This window comes from Heterocephalus glaber, unplaced genomic scaffold (assembly GCF_053883595.1).
Source record: "Heterocephalus glaber isolate CG9 unplaced genomic scaffold, H.glaber_assembly_v1.0 deba00001610, whole genome shotgun sequence".
Classification (NCBI taxonomy): domain Eukaryota; kingdom Metazoa; phylum Chordata; class Mammalia; order Rodentia; family Bathyergidae; genus Heterocephalus; species Heterocephalus glaber.
In genome coordinates this window covers 7,543,797-7,565,756 of record NW_028258381.1, presented here as the reverse complement: position 1 = coordinate 7,565,756, position 21,960 = coordinate 7,543,797, and the positions used below count along the sequence as shown (strand labels likewise).

Below are 21,960 nucleotides of genomic sequence, written 5' to 3'. Positions count from 1 at the left end.
TTGGTATACTAGGAAGCATATATCATCTCAAATCGACTAATGCTTTTACTGCTACTGAGTACTTGCCAATTTATAAATATAAACAGCAACTAGAACTTCTCTGACAAATTTCTGGCTACTTGTTAACAGAAAGGAAAAATTACTTTGCTTGTGTCTTAATATTGGAGAGAATCTTGAATTAATAATGATGGAATACACTTTCAAATTGCAAAATAGAATTGGGTTGCATAAAATTGCCAGTAACTCTGCTCTTTTTCAAGGTTAGCTTTGACCTCCCAAGCTCTGTGGAGACTTCTGATCCAAGGTAGCTCTGACCAACTAGGTAGAGTCAAAGGAAATGGATACTTAAAGCCACTCTACATGCAGGGAAACCCTCTGAGCATCTAAAATATCTTAGAAATTTTCTCAATCCTGAGGCAAAATATTCAACACCCCAAGTTAATGAGGAAAAGTTTATTTCCATTAACAATTTGTAGAGGTTTCATTCCATACTTAGCTGGCTCTGAGGTAGGTTGACATGGTAGAGAAGTATCACAGAGCAGACAGTCTATGGTGCAGCAGGCCAAAGGCAGCAGGCAGAAAGCAGCAAGCAGCAGTGGTGGCAAGTCTGCCTTCTCTCTCCTCCTTTATATTCCATCCAGGCTACAAGCCTATTGTGCCACTGACACTCAGGGTGGGGCTTCCACTATCCATACCCCAAACCTTGCTAAACCCATTTAGTTATCACACACCCTTAATCTCAGTATTGCACACCCTAGAATGAGCCAGCTCTGAGAAGCCCCACCTATGAGCCTGTTAGGCTTTGGGGGACATCTAGGCACAAGCTATAACAGAAGGATCTCTCTGTCACCCTCCCTCTCTTTTTCTGTCTTCTTCTTTCCCTCCCTTCCTCTCCTATTTGATTCCCTTCTTTCTAATACTGTGTCCCATGAATTCTAGCTGTCTTGGCTTTCCAAGCACTGATTTTGTCTTTGAACTCAAGAGCACTAGGTGCTCTGTTCAGGTTCCTCTTTGTTACGCTCTGGCCTGGAAATTCCAGGCAGTAAATTGCAGGCCATTAGGGCCTGCTTTGCGTTCCTTCTTATTGCACTTGCTGTTTTCCAGTTTCTGCATACTGCTGTTTCTCATATTTTTGTCCAGTATCTAAGGTGTTTGAGATAGAACAATAATTCTGGTCCCTGATGCCCTTTCCTGGATGAAAGCAGAAATCTGTGTGCCTAATTATAGGTCAGTGAAACACATCTTCAAAGAATAAAACCAAATCTCAAAGGGTCAAATGTAACAGAAATTTTTCTCATAGTTTTGAGGGAAGTATAGCACAAGGTTATATCACACAATATGCAAAAAACTCTTTTCCAAATTCCTAAGTATCTTTTCTCATGGCTGTTCCTTCAGTCCCAAAGCTCCATTAGTATAGACATATTTGCTTTCTGTATTGCTGTTTCACTTGTTAATTCTCTTTTTCTCTTAAAAGAACCTCCTCTCTTGTTTCTGTGGTCAAACTTTATTCCCTCCTTCCTTCCTAGTCTCTGGATTTTGTTAGATTCTATGGCCTAGCCAACAAAAAATATATATATATTATATATATATATTTCTGTATTGTGCTCATTTTTTTACATCACAATTTTTTCTTGATAGAGTATTTTTAGAGGAATTTTAAATTTGCAGAAAAAAATAAGTGGAAAGTACAGTAGGTTCCCATTAACCCACTGTTCCTCCATATGATTTCCCCATCATTAACATTTTGCATTTGTGTGATGTTTGTTATGATCGATGAACCAATGTTAGCACATTAACTAGCACCCATAGTTTCTATAGGATTTACTTTTTCTACAGCACAGTTTTATGGGTTGTGATAAATGTAGGTCATATATCAGTGGCAGCAAATTTATGGCACACATATTACTGTTTTTCTTTTAAGACCAAAGATGTAAATGTAGAGTTGTTTTTTCTAAATTAAAACCTCAGTATACAGGTTTAATTGCAATAAATAAGTGGGTCTGGGGTTGCAGTTTGGACTCGGTCTCTAAAACATTCACCATCACTGTCATAAATCCACCATAACAGTACCACATAGAATAGTTTCATTGCCCTGAAAATTTCCTGTGCTCTACCTGTTCATCTCTCTTTCTCAACCCAGTGAATCCCTAGAAACAATGAATCTTTTCACTGTCTCTGAAGTATTGACTGATCAAAAATGTTGTATGTTTGGAATCAGAGTCCTTATACATTTAAATTCTTCCATGTCTTTTCATAGTTTGATATAGATCATTTGTTTTGTTTCTGTGCTGTTGAATTCAGTTTGCTCCTATGTATTCTGTTGAAGATTTTTGCATCTATATTCATCAGAGATATTGGCCTGTACTTTTTTTTGCAGCAAATTTGTCTGGATTTGAAACCAGGGCAAGACTCACCTCCTAAAGCTGTTTGAAAGTATTCAACCTCTTCAATATTTTGGAAGAGTTTGAGAAGCACTGTACTAGCTCTTTAAGTATTGGGTGTAGTTGGGCCTAGAAGCATCAAGTCCAGGATTTTTTTGGTGGGAATTTTGTTGTTGTTGTTTTGTTCTGTTTTTTGAGACAGGTTCTCACTTTGCAGTCCAAGCTGGCCTTAAACTCACATGTATAGTCCAGGCTGGCCTTGAACTTGTGGCAGTCTTCCTGCCTCAGCTTCCTGAGTGCTTGGATTACAGGCATACAACATGCCCGGCTGGAAGATTTTACTATTAATTCAACCTCCTCGCTCATCTTACCAGTTGGTTCAGATTTTTCTGTTTCCACATGACTTAGTCTTGGTAGATTGTATTTGCCTCAGAATTATCTATTCCTTTCAGGTTATCAAATTTTCCAGCATATTCTTGTCCATAGTCATCTCTTATGATCCTAGGACCTAGGTATCTTTGTGCTATCAGTTGTAACAACTCTTTTTTCTTGTAATACTTGTCTTTTCTCTTTTTTCTAGTTAGTCTAACTAATGTTTCATCAATTGTGTCATTATTAAAAACCCACTCTTAGTTTTGATGATCTTCCGAGTGTTTTTTTTTTTACACCCTAGATCTACTAACTTTGGGCTTAGTTTGTTGTTCTTTGTCTTGTTCTTTGAAATGAAGAGTTAGATTACTCATTTAAGATAGTCTTTCTTAATGTAGGCTTTTATAAGCAGCACATTCACTTGGAGTTCCAGAGCAGCCCCAGGATATACAGTGAGTTCAAGTCCAGCCAGATACAAAGGAAGACCCTGTATCAAGAAAATAAAATAAATAAAAATCAAACTAAATAAAAGAGAACCCCTCAGTGAAAGTACACTTTGGTTTCTACTGGTATCTCGGCCATCCGATTTATTCTGTCTGTCACTATGACTGTCTTCCTTGCTATCACTTTATATTTTGAAATAGGGTATTGCAGTGTTCTGTAGTTCCATATGAATTTTCAGATTCCTTTTTCTATATAGGAAAATGTTATAGATATTTGCTAGGAAGACATTGATTCTGGTGGTTGCTTTGGGTAGCATGGGTATTAGAACAGCATTAATTCTTACAATCCAAAATCTTCCCTTGTCCTTGTGCCTTTCACTCACTTCATCAATGTTCCATAATTTTCAGGCAACTGGCAAATGTGGTTAAAATTTTCCCATGTATTCATTCTTTTTGACACAATTAAATATGAAGTTGAGTTTTTGTAGTGGGTGAGAATTTAAGTGCATAGAGACAGAATTAATTTCTCCATGCAGATTTTGCATCCTGCTACTTTGCTCAACTTGTTCATTATTTCCACCAGACTTTTAGTGGAATCTTAGGTTTTTGGTATACATGATATATCCTCTGAAAACAGAAACCATTTTCAAGACTTCTTGTCTGACTTGGATGTCTTTTTTTTCTCCTTATTCTTTTATTGGTACATTTTAGGTATACAATACATTTACATTTATCATTGGGTGCTTGGACCTGTACCTGATGGATCTTGGTTCTTATTTTTTCCCCATTACCTGTGCACCCTTCACCCCCTCCACCTATCCCTATTTACATAGACTTTGTTTCCATATTTTTTCTTTTCTCATAATTTTTCCTTTCCCTTTCCCCTCCCACCACCCCTACACCTTTTGACCTTTTCTTCCTATTTCAAATGATTAGTTATTCATTTTAGTCATTTTAATCCTTATTTACACTTTGTTTCTCACATGAGAGAAACTATTCTGTATTTACACATGTGTGTCCTATTTATTTCACTTAAGAGAATGGCCTCAATATGCATCCATTTAGCTATAAATGTCTCTAGTTTCTTGTTCTTTTTGATTTGGATGTCTTTGGTTTCTTTCTCTTGATAATTTCCATGGCCAGGACCCTGAGTACTGTGTTGAACTGAAGATGCCCCATGGGAACTCTGGTCTCATTCCTGACCTAAAACAGAAACTTTCTGCTTCCACCCACTGAGCACAGTGTCAGATGTGGGCTTGTCCTGCAGGGTGGCCACACGGGCTCCCTCTTCTCTCCAGCTTGCAGGGTGGACTGTTTACTGAGAAGCTGAGCTATGAAGCTGGGGGCATGGGTTGGGGCCTTCCCTGCCTCCTGGTTCCCTCCACCACTGGGTGTTCCACCTCATTCCCCCCTCAGGTCTCCACTAAGGGCCCCTCCAGCCCCTGTCCTCACCTTCCAAGGCTCCAAGTTATATGGAGCCCTCAGATGTGAACTCTGTGCCCACAATCTTCAATCTGTACACATTTACCTGGAAATTTCACATGTAGAGATTCATGTGAAAGAGTGAGATTTACAGACTCACATGTTCCCTTTACCTCCGCTGTGGGTGTGAATGGTTAGGAACCATTGAACATACAACTGCACAAGCTGCTGAGTCAATTATACATTCACAGCCACTGGAACTGCTTGAGGTTCAGCTAGGCCATTTCTGCAGTCCTTCATGGGATGACAGAGGCACTTATGGGCCAGCACAGTCCCCACCCAGCAGTTGAGTAACACAGGCCTGCACAGAAAGGTGAGGACAGCGGGAAGGAGCACCTCAGGGAGGCCACTCTTGCTGGGGAGGACAACTGTCTTTTATCTACTCTTCATTCCTATCAAATTCCTTATACAGTGGAGCCTTGGTTCACAAACTTATTTCTTTCCATAACTCTGATCACAAACCAAATTGGTCACAATCTGAATCAAATTTAATGGTTAGGTTCAATGTTGACCTTATAGGGAAATTTAACTCAGTTCATGACCAATTGTTTTGGACCAGAATAATGGAAAGAATTAAGTTCATGTACCAAGGTACCACTGTATTCTCATGGTAAATATTTCTATTTATTGTCATAGCAAATATTTCTTCTCTTACAATCATTTCACTTAAGGATAAAAAGTGAGTATTTTATTAAATAGGTAAATGAACAGAGATGATTTAACATTGATCTATACATAATTAAAATATTCACATTATAATCATCTTCATACATCAGTGATAGACACACCAAAATTTTCTGCATCCACCTCTAGAGTTCCTCATCCTTAATTGTTGGGCAAGTCTCCCAGGCTCTGTCTTTCTCTGCCTCTTTGCTTCTGTCTGTCTCATGTTCTTATACCCAGACTTTTGCACATCTGTGTGAGTATGCAGATTGATGTCAGAGATATTGCACTTTGGAATCTGATATCATCCACGCAGATATCCTTTGCACACCTGTGTGTGATTTTCGTGATCAGATTCCTGGGCCTGATTCCCTGTGGACCCAGAGAGCCATGCCTCCTTATCCCTATGGATTGCCAGGTTCATGCAGCCCACAGTAATCCAACACAACCCTCTTTGTAGATGTTAGTGATGGTCCCAGTTCCTTCTGAGTTCAAACAGTGCTGTGAATGACAGTCTGGAAAACAAATCTTGCCTTAGCCCTGTGAGGTAAAAGGACACAGGTGGAGAACACTGATTGGGAGCTGCCAGACGGGCCTGTGCTCTGCCTCCATACCCCCACCAGTGCTGATCAGTGGAGCCTTAACACCTGCCAGTCTGGTGGGACATGAGACATCTCAGTGACGGGTACCTGTGTGTATCAGCACTGGGAGACTGAGCATTTTATACACTCCTAGGCCATATGTGGAGCTTTCCTTTGGAATTATAAGAATTTGTGTTTTAGGACACAAATGAATGGACTCATGAGACCTGGTTCTACCCCTCCAGTGTGGGTCCTCTATTGAGCCATGGATTCTAAGTAACACTTTTCTGGTGTAGTTTGTCAGTCTTACTTTTCATATTGTTTTTGTTTCTTTTTTAACTGTAGGAAAAGTCTGCCTTCCTTTACCTGCCTGGTAATGTGGAAATCATAGAACAGCTGTTTGAACACCAAATGATAAATACATTCACTATGGTATTTCCTTTTTCCCTATAAAGTGTGGTCTATCTCGGATTGGGCCTTCCACCATAGAGCAGTATCAGTCAGGCTCTTCCAGTAATGTTAAATTTGATTCCCTGATGTGAAAAACTGAAACAGTAAACCACAGAAACATAAAGGTAGGTAGGTGGTGCCTGGGGAGTAGAGAAGGGGAATGGGGAGGTGCGTGTATGGGTACAAGCTGTGGGAATGTTCTGGAACTTGAGAGGTAAAGGTTGTGCAAACTAAGAATGTGCTGGATTCCACTGCACTGAGCATGTTAGAACAAACAGAAGCTTAACTGATGAAAATTAGTTTAGGAGGACACAAGGTATAACAGAATTACAGACATGAAGATGAAAATGAAAATGGAAAGAAATCCAAAGGGAAAGGAGGGGAGAAGGCCAGGTGTTTGGCAGGAGCTGGTCCCAGGTACAGTTGAGGAGCTGACACCTGCTGTGGAGCTGCCACCGGGCCCAGCTCTGGAGCCCATGACATTGGGGTTCCTGCACTGGTTGTTGCTTTGGTTTTGGAGTTGGTGAGGGTGCTGCAGGTGGGGCTGCCACAAGCTCAGCAGGTGGAACTTGAGGTTGGTCACAGTTGGCCTTGAATACCAAAAGGACAAAAAAACACCAAAGCTCCATGTTCTTTCCATGTTCAGAAATGAGTCAGCTGTGTACAAACCCACCCTCAGGAAGTCTCCCCGCACTGCATCCACCCATTGACTTCTGAGTGAATCAGAGTTCCAGGGTGGCCCCAGTGCCTTGAATCCTCTGTGTAACAAGTCCCATCCCTCCCCACTGGCCTACAGGCCTGTGACCAGTCCCCACCCTTGGGCTCTGCTTCAGTGGGCTCAGAGCACTCCAGTTCAGCCAGGTTAAATATGGGCTGAGTGGCCTAACTGGATTAGCAGCTCCTGCCTGGAGCCAAGGTGGGAGGCTCTGGCCCTGGGAAGACAGGTGTGGGCATCAAGGTGAGAGGTGTGGACTTCCCTCCCAACTGCTTTCCAGGGGTGCCCTGTGGAGTTAGAGGTCTGCCTTCTGGTCCAGCTATAAAGGTGACAGCTGCACCTTCTCTCCACCCTGAGTGCAGAAGCCCTGGCCCAGGAAGCTCCATGGGAGCAGGCTCCATGGAAGGGAGTCCATGGGTAGTGGTGGGACCTCTCTCCCTTCTTCAGGGAAGCCTGACCCAAGTCTTCCTGCCCCTCTGCAGTGGCAGGTCACCTGTGTCAGGAAATGGAGTGGTCCCTGCAGTGCTACTGCACTTGTGGGAACGGGGTTGGTGATCTGAAGTGAAAGGGCATGGGGAATGTGTCCTGCCTGCCTGTCATCAGGCTTTAGCTCATGTAGTGATGCATTGCCCCATTCTCTGTGCCTCCTATGGGCTCCTCATCCCCTATTATGTGTCCTTACCTATGGAGGTAGGAGGGTAACCACATCTGCTATAATGTGGGCAGTACCTGCTCTGCTGTCCAGCATGCCTGTCTAGCCCATCTACCATGAAAGCCCAAGTAGGCAGCAGTTGTGCATCCTCTGTTTGCTGAATCCTGGTTGGTACCTGGTACATTCAAGGCCTGAGAACCCACCAGCTCCTTTCATGATGTCTGAGGGCCCTGGAAGCCCCTACAGCTTCATGCTCTGGTTACCCTCAAAAAGCCCATGGAATGATTGTCCAATCTCCTTGAGAGTGAAGAGAACAGTTTCATCCAAGTGCTGGATCAGCAAGGAGGAGGCCAAGCTTCCTCATGGGGAAGGAAAACAGCAGTGCCCCTGGACCCAGCTCTGAAGAGACAGACCTGGGTGTGGGCCCAGATCCTCCTTCCATCTGCTCATATTACCCTGGACAGCTCAGTACACCTCTCTATCTAGGATTTTCCAGTGTGTCCTCCAGCTCTATGGAGGTCTTCCTGGCATCTGCTCACTGGGGACATCATCAGGCATGTGAGATGACACTTGCAAAGCCTGTGGGCTTCTGTCACATGTACCCAGTGCACAAAGAGTGAAGTCCTGGGCTGAGGATTTAGCTCAGTGGTTCTGCCTGCCTCTCAAGTGCGAGGTCCCAAGTTGGATCCCTGGCACAGAAAGAAAAGAGAAGAGAAGTGAAGGGGAGGGATATTGGGAGATCCAGGAAGTGGTAGCACGGAGCATGGAATCCAGTGAACACAGGCCTGGCTCCCACTGTGTGGTGGGGGCAATGACACTTAGCCTCCTGGATATCATCATGACAGGCTGAAAATTAATTCACACATTTCCCTCTCTCTATGCCTCCCATTTTCTGCTGGCTGTATTTATTTATTTATTGTTGCTGAGGACTCCAGTCAGGACCTCTCATAGGACCTCCCCATTCTATCTGAATCCTCTTTACATTCAGCCCTGTGCACCTCCTCAAGGATCATGCTCTGGGCCCCTGCTCACCAGCTCCCACTTCCCTCGCCTCCTGATGGTCACATCCTGAAAGATCCACTCCCTTGTCTGTGGGCCACGCTCAGAGATTCATTGTCATTTGTATAACAGAAGTGCTGAGATAAGACCCAGCACCTCATGCGTGGTAGGCAAGTACTGTGCTCTGAGCTCCCTGCCCCACCCTACAACTCACTGCAATCTAGTAGAACATGGCAAATGTCCTCTGATGTCACCACCAAGGGCCACACAAAACTCAGCTCTGAGTAGTGTCCGGCTCTCTACCTCCTCTGCTCTGTCGTTCTCTCTCTTTTCTTCTCTGTCCTCCTCTCTAGATCTCTTGCTCTGGGGAAGCCACTGCTAGCTGTGGAGGAGCCCTGAGAAGAGGCAACTGATGGAGGAGAAATCAGGCCTGTGTCCTAACTGAGTCCTGCCCTAACCCACACCAGAGCCTGAGAGCAGGTTCTGCCACAGTAGTGGCCCACTGTCACTTGCAGCGCTGACCTCCTGAGGTACCATGGCAGAAGCCCCCAGCAGAGCCTCCCCACAAACTGTGAGAACAGATGTTTAGTGTTGTGTCTGATAGTCCTGGGGATGTGTTTGTCGGTCACTGACAGTCTCTAGCACATCTGAGATTCTTCCCCCATCCTTGTACCCCCTCCCCCACTTCTTCCCTGATTCTCTCCAGCCACACAGTCCTCACTCCTCACCTTCTCCCTGACTAAAAACAATGTTGGCTTTCAATCCCAGGCAATTACTCCTTCCCTCTCCCACAATGTGCTGAGGCATGTGCAGGACTCAATCCCCCATGTCATTAGCTCCAGGAACCAGAGTCACCTCAGTGAGACCTTTTCAGATGCCCTCATGTAGTGACTTCAGCCTTCCACCCGCTTTATTGGGTAATGACAATGGGTTTCTCTTTCACTACATTTCTCAGGGCTTTGTCCCTCTCCTCCTTCAGGCTGTGGGCTCCTGTAGGGCAAAGACCATGTTGGTTTCTTGTGTGCAGGTCCCAGGCCTAATTCAGCCCAGGAAGAAGTTGAGAATTTCAGGTGTAGCACTGAATTCATGAGAGTGTCTTGGAACTTCTATGTCTTTTGTTGCTGTTTTTGTTAGTGGTGGTGATGTTTTGCTTTGTTTTACTACTGGATATTAAACCAGAGTGCTCTCCGCTGAGCTACATTCCCAAACCATCCTGCTGTTGGATCAGGGTCTCACCGAGTTGCCCAGGGTGAGGTCCAACTTGTAATCCTCCTGTTTCAGCTTTCCAGAGTGCTGGAATTACAGATGTGTCTAATCATACCTGGCTACTCAGAACTTGCCCTGAGTCCCAACCACTGACCAGTTCAGATCTTACAGAAGGATGCTCATAATGGGTGGTTCAGTCCTGCATGGTGACAGGTTGGCCAGAATGGCCTCTCACCCACATCCATGCAAGAATCTGAGGCTACAAAGGGAGGTCATGTTGCAGTGGATGAATGAGTGGTCCAATGCTCTTCTCATTTCTGAACTTCTCAAGTCTCAGTGCACAAAGCCCTGAGCTTTTGTCTGGGAGCAACCTCTAGGGGATAGAAAGTATATTCCAAGGTTTTGAATAGAGTGGTCCCAAAGTCTCATAAAGATGTGGTGAGGCTGCAGGACACTTGGGTGATCAACTCAAAGCTCCACCCTGTTCAGGGAAAGAAACAGGCTTTCTCTTCTAGCCCCTCCACTTCTTGGGGCTCATCCTAGTCAAAGGCCCCTTGTCCAGGACATGTAGAACCCTGCCCTGGCCTTTCCTGGCTGCCCAGAGAGCCAGAACATGAGGACCTCTACATACCTGAGGGATTCACCTGCCCTAAATCATCTTTCTTTTCCATGGGCCCTGGTGCTAGTGTCAGGAAACTGGATGCTTCTGTCCCAGGGGTGAGCTGCCTCTGGCCTCTTTATCTGTTTCACTTATAAACACCCAGATTTCACTGAGTGTGCCTGGAGCCTCTACAGACTGAGCTAAAATGAACCTTTCTTCCTTTAACATGTGGTTGCCAGGTATTTTGACCCAGCAGTGAGAATGTTGCTAAGACAAGTGATCATAAAGTGAGCTAGACTACATTCAAATTTCCCTGTCCTACGGAAGAGGATGTGAAGTAACCACATTCATGAGAGCCTGTGGAAGTAAACTGCAAGAGAACTTAATAAACACACCCCATGCTGCTCTGGACTTCCTATTCTTGATGGTGGACTTTGCATGGAACACTCTACTGAACTTCTTTTTTCAATGATTGAATTAAAAAATAGTCACATAATTACCTGCATACTATAGAACTGTAGACTTTCATTTCTTGGTTGATATACTTAGATGTGAAATTGCTTCATCATATTGCATCAAACCACCAGTTGCTGCATCAAACTGGTGCAAGTTTAACTCAGAAGTTGCTGATGTTTGCTTTGAAGCAGGTGTCTTAAGCAGAGCTTGGGGGTTTTGTTTTAGTTCAATTTTTTTACTTGTGTGTTTTTGTTGATGATTGTCCTTAAATTTTCAGTATTTTCTGATTTGACTTTTATAATCAGCCTGAGAACAAGCTTTGTATATTACATAAATTCAGTATTTTTGCCATGGAGAAAATTTAATAAGGAAAATATAAAAATCACCTATAATTTCACCAACCCAAAGACTGCAGTTTCTCTTGCATGTGAACCTTAGTCAACACACCTTGCATGGGATAGACTGTCACATATGCATTGGTCAACTTTCGGGTTTGCATTGGTTCAAATTTTTACCTTATACCATTTAAATTAGATGGCTGCAAATATGCTACTAAATATATCTTCTTGGGATCTTGATGTCTTATAACGAAAAATATTCGATCATTCCTTTTCTTCTTTAATTTTTTCTTTAGTACAAAACTCCTTACTGAGCCATATTGCTATCCTGTTTTAAATTTTTTCTTCTTTTTTTAACTTTTGAAACAGAGTCTAACTGAAACAGTAATTAGGCCAGGCTAGGCTCCTATTCATGACCTGCATTTTGGTAATGCCTGGGAACAGGATCTGTGCGTTTCACAAAAATGACTTTGAGAACAAGCTACGCTTTATGGATTGTAGGATAACATGCGGGTAGGGTCAAATTTCCATTCTCCACATTAAATGAACCAACTCCACCATGAATGTAATCATGTACTACAAACATGCAATAATAAAAAATATGTTGAATTATAAACACAGTAAGAAAGGAAGTGATATTCTGACACATGGACTACAATAAAACAGCCAAGCCAAGCAAAGCCTGCACAGATCTGAGACCCTGTACCTGCAGACAGATTCCTTCAGGCCGATGCAAGCCTGATGCACAAAGAGACCCTTGTCCTGAACCAGCACAGGCTGATGGGTGTTCTGTGGGCAATCATTTTTTTTACTTATCCCATCATTGCTTATTTTTTTAACTTTATATTTTATAGTACAAATTTGTCATATATACGATCACATTCATCATAGGAAATTTGTAGCTGTACATGATATATTTTAATTCTTTTTTGTCCCATTCCCCCTGTTCAACCTTACTGCCCCTACCATTTACAAAATCTTTGTTTCCATTTTTTTCTTTCTATTTTCTTTTTGGTCCTTTTCCTTTCCTTCCTTTCCCCTTCCACCCTCCTGTCTTCCCCTTCCCATTTGAACACTTTCTATCTACTTCCCAACATCTGTCCTCCAGAAAACTCCTTATTTACACTTTGAGTTCCCCACACAAGAGAAACAATGTGATATTTATACTTCTGTGTTTGATTTACTTAAGATTATGGTCTCAAGAGGGGCATCCATTTTCCTACAAATGACTCAAGTTTATCCCTCTTTATGGCACAGTAATACTCCATCCTGTATACATAGCACATTTTCTTTTTCCATTCGTCTTTTGATGAGCATCTGGGCTGTTTCCAAGATTCAGATATTATACATTATGCTGTTATTAACATGTGTATTCATACATCACTGTGTTATGATGCTCTTAACTGCTGTGGGTAGATACTTAGAAGGGGAATGGGTGGGTCAAATAGAATCTCTAGTTTGAGTTTTTTGAAGAATCTCTATACTGATGTTCATAGTGGTTGTACCAATTTATACTCCTACTGACAATAGAGAAGGATTCCTTTTTCCCCACATCCTCGCCAGCATTTGTTATTGGTTAATTTCTTGATGATAGCCATTCTCTCTGCAGTGAGACAGAATCTCAGTGTTGTTTTAATTTGCATTTCTTGAATGACTTGTGATGTTGAACACTTTTTCATGCATTTATTTATGTTTGTACTTCTTCATTTGAGAATTGTCTGTTCATTTTAGATGCACATTTGTGGATTAGGTCTTTATATATGTGGGGTATAATTTTTTTTGAGTTCTTTATCTATTGTAGATGTCAGTCCTATGTTGGAGGAGTAGGTGGTAAAAATATTTTCCCATTCTGTGAGTTATCTCATCCCTCTGTTGGTGGATTCTTTTGCTGTGCAAAAGTTTTTCAATTTGATGTGATCCCATTGGAAGAAAGTTCATGATCAGCAGCAGGTAAGGAGTATTCTGAGTTAACTGCCAAAGTGTCTCCCCAGGACAGGGCAGCTGGGTTTCCTGGGAGACAATTATGATGTTCATATTGGGAAGACTGTCCCTCTCCTGGAGAAGACTGCACATCCTATCCTGTGAGATCAAAATGCAGATCATGCTCTTTTATACACCCTGTGGTCAGACATGGTGGATGAGAACACATTAGGGTGGAGAATTTCACATTATCATGTGTGCATGGCTTTTTTTTCAACACAGTAGATGAAACCTAGGATCTTTGCACTGTGCTATGTCCTCTTCCCTATTCCTCCCTTGTACTGCATGTTTTGGGAAAGGGTCTCACTAAGTCACTAAGTTTCTCAGACTGGGCTTGAACTTTCAGCCTCCTAAAATGTTGGAATTCTGGGTGTGCACACCCATGCCTGGTTTACAGTATGACTATGATGAGCAAAGTCCCCTAGAAGAGGGGCTGGGCAGTCTGGGCTTGTTTAAGGCAGTTCCCTGCAAGGCCCCCTCATCTGAAATCAGTAGACAATTTGAAGTGGTGTCAGCCATCAGCAGCATTTTCTTCTGCCACCCCAGGAAGCACAGGTGCTCACCCCACAGCTAACTGCACTCCAGAATGCCTCCCAGACACAGAGAAACTAAATGGCCACAAACCCAAAGACCCTGTGCCCTGACCCCAGGTACTGATCACATCCCAAAGCCCAATCCCTGGTCAGACAGCTTCAGAAAGGATGCTGAATTTCATGCTTGGGCCTGGGCTCACTTCTAAAGCCCTGGTGATGGACATTTGTTCCATTTCCTTCTCACTCCAGTTCATGCAGGGTCTCTGCTGTTCTGACCTGGGAGGGGAACACAGTTCCTCAGGAGACGGACATGGTCTCCCCAGACAGGCTGGACTAGCCATGTCCTGATAGGTTTCATTCCCAGGCTGGGGACAAGGACAGTAGTACCTCTTGGTCCCATTTTCACACACTGCAGCCACTTAACTGGGTATGTTCCCCGCCTTATTCCCTGAGCCTGTGGGGTGTGATTTTTTAATTTTGTGTCCAAGTGTGGCAAGCTGAGGCACAGGATCAGTGAGGGGCAGGGAGGAAGAACCCAGGCCCAGTACAGCCCCTCCAGATGGGGTCTCCCTGTGGACTATAAGCAGATTGTTCTTGATGTGTGGCACCCTGCTGGAGCTGAAGAGAAGAGAGGTTTGGAGCCCAAGGGCAGGAACAGGTTCTGTAGGACCCACAGAGGGCCCAGGGCTTCTCTGAGGTGTCCAGGCCCAATGTCTGTGTGGGTATCTATATGGCCCTCTTCTGATGATCGAGGATCCCTGCCTACTGTTCCTTGGCCCTGGTCAGGGGCAGTGGGTACTCAGTGTTCCTGGCAGCCCAGTGGGGCACGTGGGGAACTGCAGACTGTGTTGCACAACCACCTGACTAGGACACACTCCTGTACTATACTTCCCTTGTTCTTCCTCTGCCTGACTTACACTTCTGAGTCCCTTCCTTGTTCCCTCAAGACCCCCAGGCCCTGGGATGGGATCACAAGAGGAGGAGACTCTGTGTGTACAGCTGCCCAAAGTCCAGAGTCCCTGGTCTCTGCTGTAACCCAGCAGATTTGCTGAGTGGAAAGATCAGGGTGGGGCCTTTGTCCAGTGCAGTGCCTTTTTCTACTCTCTTACTTTCTTCCCCATCCTTTTGTCCTCCATCCATCTCTTCTCTTCCTGTCACTGGCCTCTCTCTCCTACCCACCCACCCAGCTGGCCTTGTGCTGCAAATGGCTGTCCTGGGGTTTTCTCTGTGCTTCCCTAGTCCCTTGTTGGCCAGGGAGAACCCAGTACTACAGAGATGGCTGATCTGTTTTCATCCAGACCAACCTAGAACCTGCATGCTGGTATCCTTGGTCCAGGGCCTGGGGTTGAGGGTACCAGGGTTCTTGGCATATGGCTACCGCAGGCAGCTCCCACACCAGGTGTTCTCCAGAGGTCTCTGTGGTTAGAATGGGGTCTTGAGGGCAAGTGGAAGACTCTGACTGTAGAGTATCCCAGGGGCAGACACAAGCTCTGGGTCCCTGTGTGAATGCAGGTTCACATGGAATCTTGGGATGATGATTATGGATCCTCCCATCTGGCAGGATCCAGGTGGGTATTGAGCATGTAGAGTTTGTTTATGGGGGACAGACAGAATTACAACTGGCCAAGGAGGCCAAGATGGGTGTGCCAGGGTGTGGAGCTGGGCCCTCAGATCTTGACCACACATTGGCAGAAAGAGAAGTAATTGTGCACCAGACCACATGCATCTGGGGACACAAAATACCCCAGTAGGGTCACACATACCTCTCCTAGCCAATACCAGATCCTCCAGTTGGCCAAGCATTGTCTGTCTGTGTTATGAGGCCTGGAGCTGATGTTCAAGCCCACTGCTGGCATGTCCCTGGGTCCCAAGGACCTGGACACCAGCTGGACCAGGGAGGTCCCAGGGGACACGTGTACAGTGCACCCATGGGATGTGCCTCTGGTCCAGATTTTGGGCCTCAGGTAAGAAAATCCTCTGAAGTTGTCTTCCTTCTCCTGGGTTAAATTCCAGGTAGTTGCCAGGCTTCCCCTGTTTCCTCCTATGCCTGCCAACTGGTACCAGAATCACAGTGCCTAGAGCCCAAGATGCATGCAGTTGTGAGGCTGTGAAGGTGAGTGTGGGGGGAGTGAGCAGCTTCTGTAATTAGCAGAGGGGTGGGCAGTGTTCTGGGAGGCTGTTGAGTGAGGAAGCTACCCGTACATTTCCCTTCTAGGCCACAATGAGGCTTTGGTGCTGATGTGTAGAGCAGGGTTCCTCTAAATCAGCTGTCCCTTTTTGCCACCTAGTTCCTCCCACAGACTTTTACTAGGAAGCTATGTATATTTGGCAGGTTTAGAGTAGTTGACAGCCCTTGCAAATCCTCTCCCGCCCAGACCTCTTCAAACCAGCACAGTCTTCAAAGAGCCCAGGGGAAGGTGTGTGGTGCAGAAAGACCAGGGCCTTTCTTGGAGAGAGCAGGTATGGGGGAGGGGCATCTCCAACTGTCACTTCCAGGCCATATCTGAGCTTGAATGCTGAGACCACAAAGGAGACAACAGTTCTGGTCACACTGCTAGAACTGAGGATCAAAGGGCTGAGGAGAGGTACAAAGGCAGGTGTGGGAGACTGAGGCCTCCTTGAGGAGATTTGCCTGAGCACTGTGTTCACTTTCTATTCCATTACTCAGTCTTCACTGGGTGTTGGGAGTGAGGGTTCCTTGTGTCCCCCAAGGGTATGCTGATGCTGGGGATCTCGGGCAGTCAGCACACAGCAAGCTCTCTGTGTGTCTGCACTGTGCTGTGCACAGAGCCAAGTGCTATGACATTGCATGTTTCTATGACATCGGGATTGGCCGCAGAGATCCCATCAGCCTATGAGTAGCTTCAGCACAGGGGCAGCTCTGTGCATCAGGCTTGCATCTGCCTGAAGGACTCTTGCCTGCCAGGTAGAGGGTCTCAGTCTGTCTGGCTTTGCATGACTTGACTACTGTATTTTTTTGCATTTGTCAAAATTTCATTGCCCTTTTTAGTGTTTATAATTTGAATACATTACATTTAATATAATAAAATTTTAATGTTTATAATTTGTTACATGATTTTTATTAGTAATGATTGCAGTACATAATGATGTAATTCATGGTGAAGTTCGTACATTTAATGTGTAAAATGGAAATTAGGCCCTATGTGATTGCACTATGGTGGGATCTATAAAGCATAGATTGTTCTCAAAGTTGCTTCTATGGAGCACATGGTCCCTGTCCAAAGGCATTGCCACCTCAAGTCCCAATTCTGTCTAGATGATCCTTTATTCGTGGCAATGGCAGTGGGTAGTTGTGCACAGTGTGACAGCCAAGCGGCATCTGGTGAGGATGGAGTGAGAGTGTACAGTCAGGGAGTTGGCCCAGGACTGTTCAGTGCAGGTCATGAGCTGTGGGCTGTGAGTGGAGACTGATAAAATGGTTCCTTTCATGGGCACAGGCTGACTCATGGGGCTGTGTCCTAGCTGCTACACCTTGGGGAGTTTTCTTGGGGACAGAATCAGACAAGTCTCACTGGGATGGGCTTGTCCTGCTAACTGCTCAGCTGACCCTGCTGAAAGGTGGAAGGAAGTAGGGTCTCTGTACATCAGGGAAGTGTGGAAGGGAGGTCAGGGCAAAGCCTGCAGTCACCACACAGGCTGGGCAGGCCTGCAATAATGATCACACAGAGATTGGCTGGCCTCTCACTGAGAAGCACCCCATTGGTGGAGTCCTCACTTCTCACCAGAGATATCAAACAGCCTCAAGTCCTAAAGGTGGAAAACCAGGCATAGCAGTGGGTTTTGGAGTTTGTTTTTCAAAAATCGTTACAGAAGCCAAGTGAGGTGGTGAAGAACTGTAATCCCAGGACTGAGGGATTAGTACAGTCCCTGGGAGTCTAAGGCAGGAGGATCAGAAGTTTGAGTCCAGACTACTAAATCAGTTACTTAGTGAGATTCTGTGATAAAACTGAAATCAAAAATTAAATGAGCTGGTGATGTAGCTCACTGAGAAAGTCCTAGGCTCAATCCCCAGTACTAAAACCCAATTTACTGATTTGTACAGTACCTAGGTCAAGAGTCCTGCGGTGGCCATAGGGCAAAATTGGACCAATCATCCCTTGGAACCTTGAGCCACTGGTGCCCAGGATGCTCTGAGACTTCATATTTTAAAAATAAAATTCAATCAAAATCTAGAGAATGCTTGTTCTTCACCCAAGAGAAGTGGGGCTGTGCTGTCCTGGCCCTCTGTCTTCTGAGATTCATGAGTCCCTTCCAGGATTATGTGGCCAAGGAGAAGTATGATTGCACTGACCTGAAAAATGTAGAATAGGTAAATTATGGGGACATGAGATGAGTGGTGGCCAGAGAATAGCAGTAGGGGAGAGGGGAGGAACCACTCATGGGTGCAGCACTGAGGAAAATGCTGTGGACCTGGACAGAGGTATCCGGTTCACTGCACTGAGAAGGCACTTCATGCCACCAAGCTGACCATTTTGAACATCAATAAAATCTTAATTTTATTTAAAAATAACTATTATTTACATAAATGCAGAAAATAAGTGCAAAAGTAAAGAGCAAAGCATGAGCAACAGTAATAGAGGGGAATGGCAGGTGTGGGGCAGGAGCTGGCCCCAGGGGGGGCTCAGGAGCTGACACCTGCTGAGGAGCCACCAGGTGACCCAGCTGTGCAGCTGGTGGAAAAGGGGTTCCTGGCACCGGCTTTCCCTGTGGTGGCAGAGCTGAGGAGCAAGCTGCAGGTGGAGCTGGCACAGGCTCTGCAGCTGGGACTTCAGCTTTGAGTGGAGCTGCTCCTGCAGTTGAAAGAGAAGAAAAGATCACCAACTGTCCATGTTCCTTCCTGGGGCACAACCTTCCCACTTCCTGTCAGAGAGAGCTCTGTGCATAAAGCCTCCCCCAGGAAGTCCCCACAGACTGCATCAGCCCACTGACTGCTGAGTGTCCCCATGTACTGGACACTCTCTCTGTGTCCAAAGGCCCCTCCCTCCCCACATGCCCATAGGCTCACACCACAGTCTTCCTCATCCTTGGGCTCTGCCTCAGTGGGCTTGGCATGCTCTAGCTGGGCCAGGAGAAGTTTGGTGGTGTGATGCACTTGGGAGATCAGCTCCAGCAAGGAGTCAAGGACAGAGGACATCAGGCTGGGGAAGGTAGGTAGGAGGCAGAGTGAGAGGCCTGGCCTTTCCTCCCACACTACCTTCCTGGCAAACATGCAGGGATGTACATGTGCACATGCTCCAGGCCCACTCTGTCTCCACCCCCAGTAGGGCAGTCCTGGCCCAAGCAGCCCTGAGAGCCTGACAGAAAGCTCAGTGGGAGGGAGTCCTTGTTCAGTGGTGTGACCGCCTCTGCCTTCTTCAGGGCAGCCAGACACAGTGTCTCCCTGCCCGTCCCCACTGTCAGCTCCACGAGGACAGAGTCTGGTCTCTGCTGTGTGATTGTACTCGAGGCCACAGAGCCGCTGCTGCATAACTATCTGAGAAGTGAGGGACAGTAGGCGTCTGTGCTGCCCTGCCTCTCCTCAGGCTTTAGGGTATGTAGTGCTGTGTTGCCCAGTGTCTGTGCCTCCTCTGGACTCCCTTTGCACTGCTGTGAATCCACATCTAGGGAGGAAAGGAGGGGCTTCATCTAGTGTGATGTGAGTAACATGTGCTCTGAGTGTGACTGTGTAGCCACCAAATATCACTGAAACTCGAGAGGGCAGTGATTGGATCTGCTGTGGTTATTGGTTCATGATCAATACCTGGAAAAGTGTCTGCACATAGTGTGTCTTCATGTATGTTGGTAAAGTGATGTAGCCACCTGCACTTCCATGATGTCTGAGTGAGCCTGGCGCCTTTGCACACCCCAAGGTTTCCTGCTCTGGGAATACCGTGAAGCACATAGAGTGACTCTTCAATCTTCACAGTGATCAGAACAACTATCCCCAAGTGCAGGGCTCAGTGAGGGGGAAGCACAGTTTCCCAGTGGGGATGGAAAGTCATCTGTGAGAATGAGCATGGCTGCTGGAGCTGGTCTTCCATGGGGCCAAGGCCAAGATCAACCATTATGATAAAGGCCCCATTCCATCCCACAGTCACAATGTGAGCTTGATTTTCACAGCATCCCACAGCTCATAGTTGCAAACTGAGGCAGAGCGGGGCTTTCTCCTTCCCAAGAGTGGAGCCATAATGGCCAAGCCCACTGTGCTGCTGACAGGAGAACTCACCTTCCCAGCATCCCCTCCTGTGGGGAGGAAATGCAGGCCCTTATGGGGTCTGGGAAGCAGGGCCAGTTGATGGGCCAGCTGTCCAGGAAGGCCTGCCCCAAGGCCTCCCTCAGGATTTCCAGCATGCCTGCCTATGCTGTCCTCACTCTGCAGACCTCTGCCAGGCTCTCAGCCACCTGATTTCTAATCTGTGAGGGGACAATGGGGAGAAATGGAATTGGGGTCCCACCCATGACTCATCAGGAGGGATTAAGGATTAAGCCTTGATCAAACTCTGAATTGTCCATAGTGGCTCCTACCAGGAGGGCACAGGAGGATCTGGCTGGAAGTGAGCCTCATATTAAAGTGAAATGTCAGAAGGGACACCTAGAAATACTAGCCTTTCAGCCCAGCTTGTTAGCTGAGGAAAGGTTGTGTGTAACTCTGTGCATTAAGAGCAACATCCCATGGGTCCTGAGACCCCTCCCAGGGTAGAGATGAGGAATCGGCCACATGGGTGCCTGGGCCAGGAGTTACAGTGAGGTGAAATGGCTGAATGGAATCATGGCAGGATTGAAGTGGCACCTTGTCCACATCCCTTTCTTGGGTCTCCTCCCACACGTGGACAGTGACCTTGCCCCTGGCCAAGGTGGAGGCTGAGCAGAGAGGATGTGGATCTTGGTGACATGGGACTCAGATACCTTTGGGAGCAGGACCCTGGCCCACTGTTACCAAGCCCTGCAGGCAGGAGGTGAAGGTGTTGTCTGTCCTCCAGGGGCCTCTCTGTCCCCCTGTGGCCTCAGGACAGCGTCCCCTCTGCTGACACACACCCTGGGCCTGAGCTGGCACCTGTTGTTATTTTGGCCCAGTGTCTGTCACAGGCACATGGCACACAAGCCCCAGTGACAGCTCCAGCCCGATGTCCTGATGTCCCATGTGCAGCTGTGGTGGAACAGTGTCCAGCAGCTGGCAGGCAGCATGAGGCACTGCCTTGTCACAGTTTGTGATGTTTTTGTCCCAGGTAACCCGGTGCTCCCCAAATGCAAACAGCTCTGTCACAGGCTTCTACCCCAGGAGGACAGGAGATGGCTCCAGAGGCTGTGGATCATCCCTGGGCAGTGGCCTTCTCCTGCCAGCCTTGCCATGGCTGAGATGTGAGAGGACCCTGGGCTCCCAGCCTCCCAATGCCTGCTCCTGCCCAGGAGGAGCTTCTCCCCTGACCCTGTCCTCCCACCCCCCACACAGAGGGTGGGAGTGGTGCAGGGGACTCACAGTGGTGGGCAGGCCTAAATGTTCTTGTCCTGGACTCGGTGTCTCAGAGCGCCTGGTGGCCAGGCCGAGGGAGGCCTGCCCTGGGCTCCCTCTCATCTCAGGCCCCGAGGTCTCTGGGTGTGGTGAGCCCTGCCCTGTGCTGCCCATGACTGGGTGGTTCCTGGTGAGTGGCCTGCAGTGTCTGGCCTTAGTCATCCATCCTCTCACTCATTCCCAAGTGCTTTCCCTGTGCAGGGTCCTGAGGCTGCGACCTGGGGCCTGGGAAAGCAGCACAGCATGTTCACTGCTGACTCTCCTTAGCTAAGTGACTGTTAGGCAGGCTTGGTGAGGCTGTGGTGCCCGGTGACTCCAGGGTTCCAGGTTCTGTTGGGACCTGTCACCAAGGAAGTGAGGTCGTGTGCTGGGGTCCATAAGGGGAGCCTCCTCTCTGATGGAAAGTCCCTATGTTCCCCCTCCTTTTTTTTTCGCTTTGCTTGAAAAATATACTATTTTCTTTCATGTATATGTAATTCCAGAAGTATTTCAGAGTCATAGAGCTTTTTGAAAAATTAATTTTATTGGTACCTTTTAGATATACATAATTATCACAGTCATCATAGTGAATATGAACCTGTGCATGGTGTATCCTGATTCC

The 21,960-nt window shown here is 46.4% G+C and overlaps 1 long non-coding RNA gene across 2 annotated transcripts; it reads right to left on the bottom strand.

Annotated features, from left to right (window-relative positions):
- Window positions 1-18,439: 18,439 nt before the first annotated feature.
- LOC110346485 (uncharacterized) lies at window positions 18,440-21,655 on the bottom strand. Of its 2 annotated transcripts, none has more exons than XR_002390569.2 (3): window positions 21,327-21,655; window positions 18,876-19,008; window positions 18,440-18,660 (listed from the first exon to the last, which is right to left on the bottom strand). It is a non-coding gene; the product is annotated as an uncharacterized LOC110346485 (long non-coding RNA). The 2 variants fall into 2 exon arrangements; XR_015445345.1 differs by lacking the exon at window positions 21,327-21,655 and adding an exon at window positions 20,076-20,426.
- Between the last annotated feature and the right edge of the window lie 305 nt (window positions 21,656-21,960).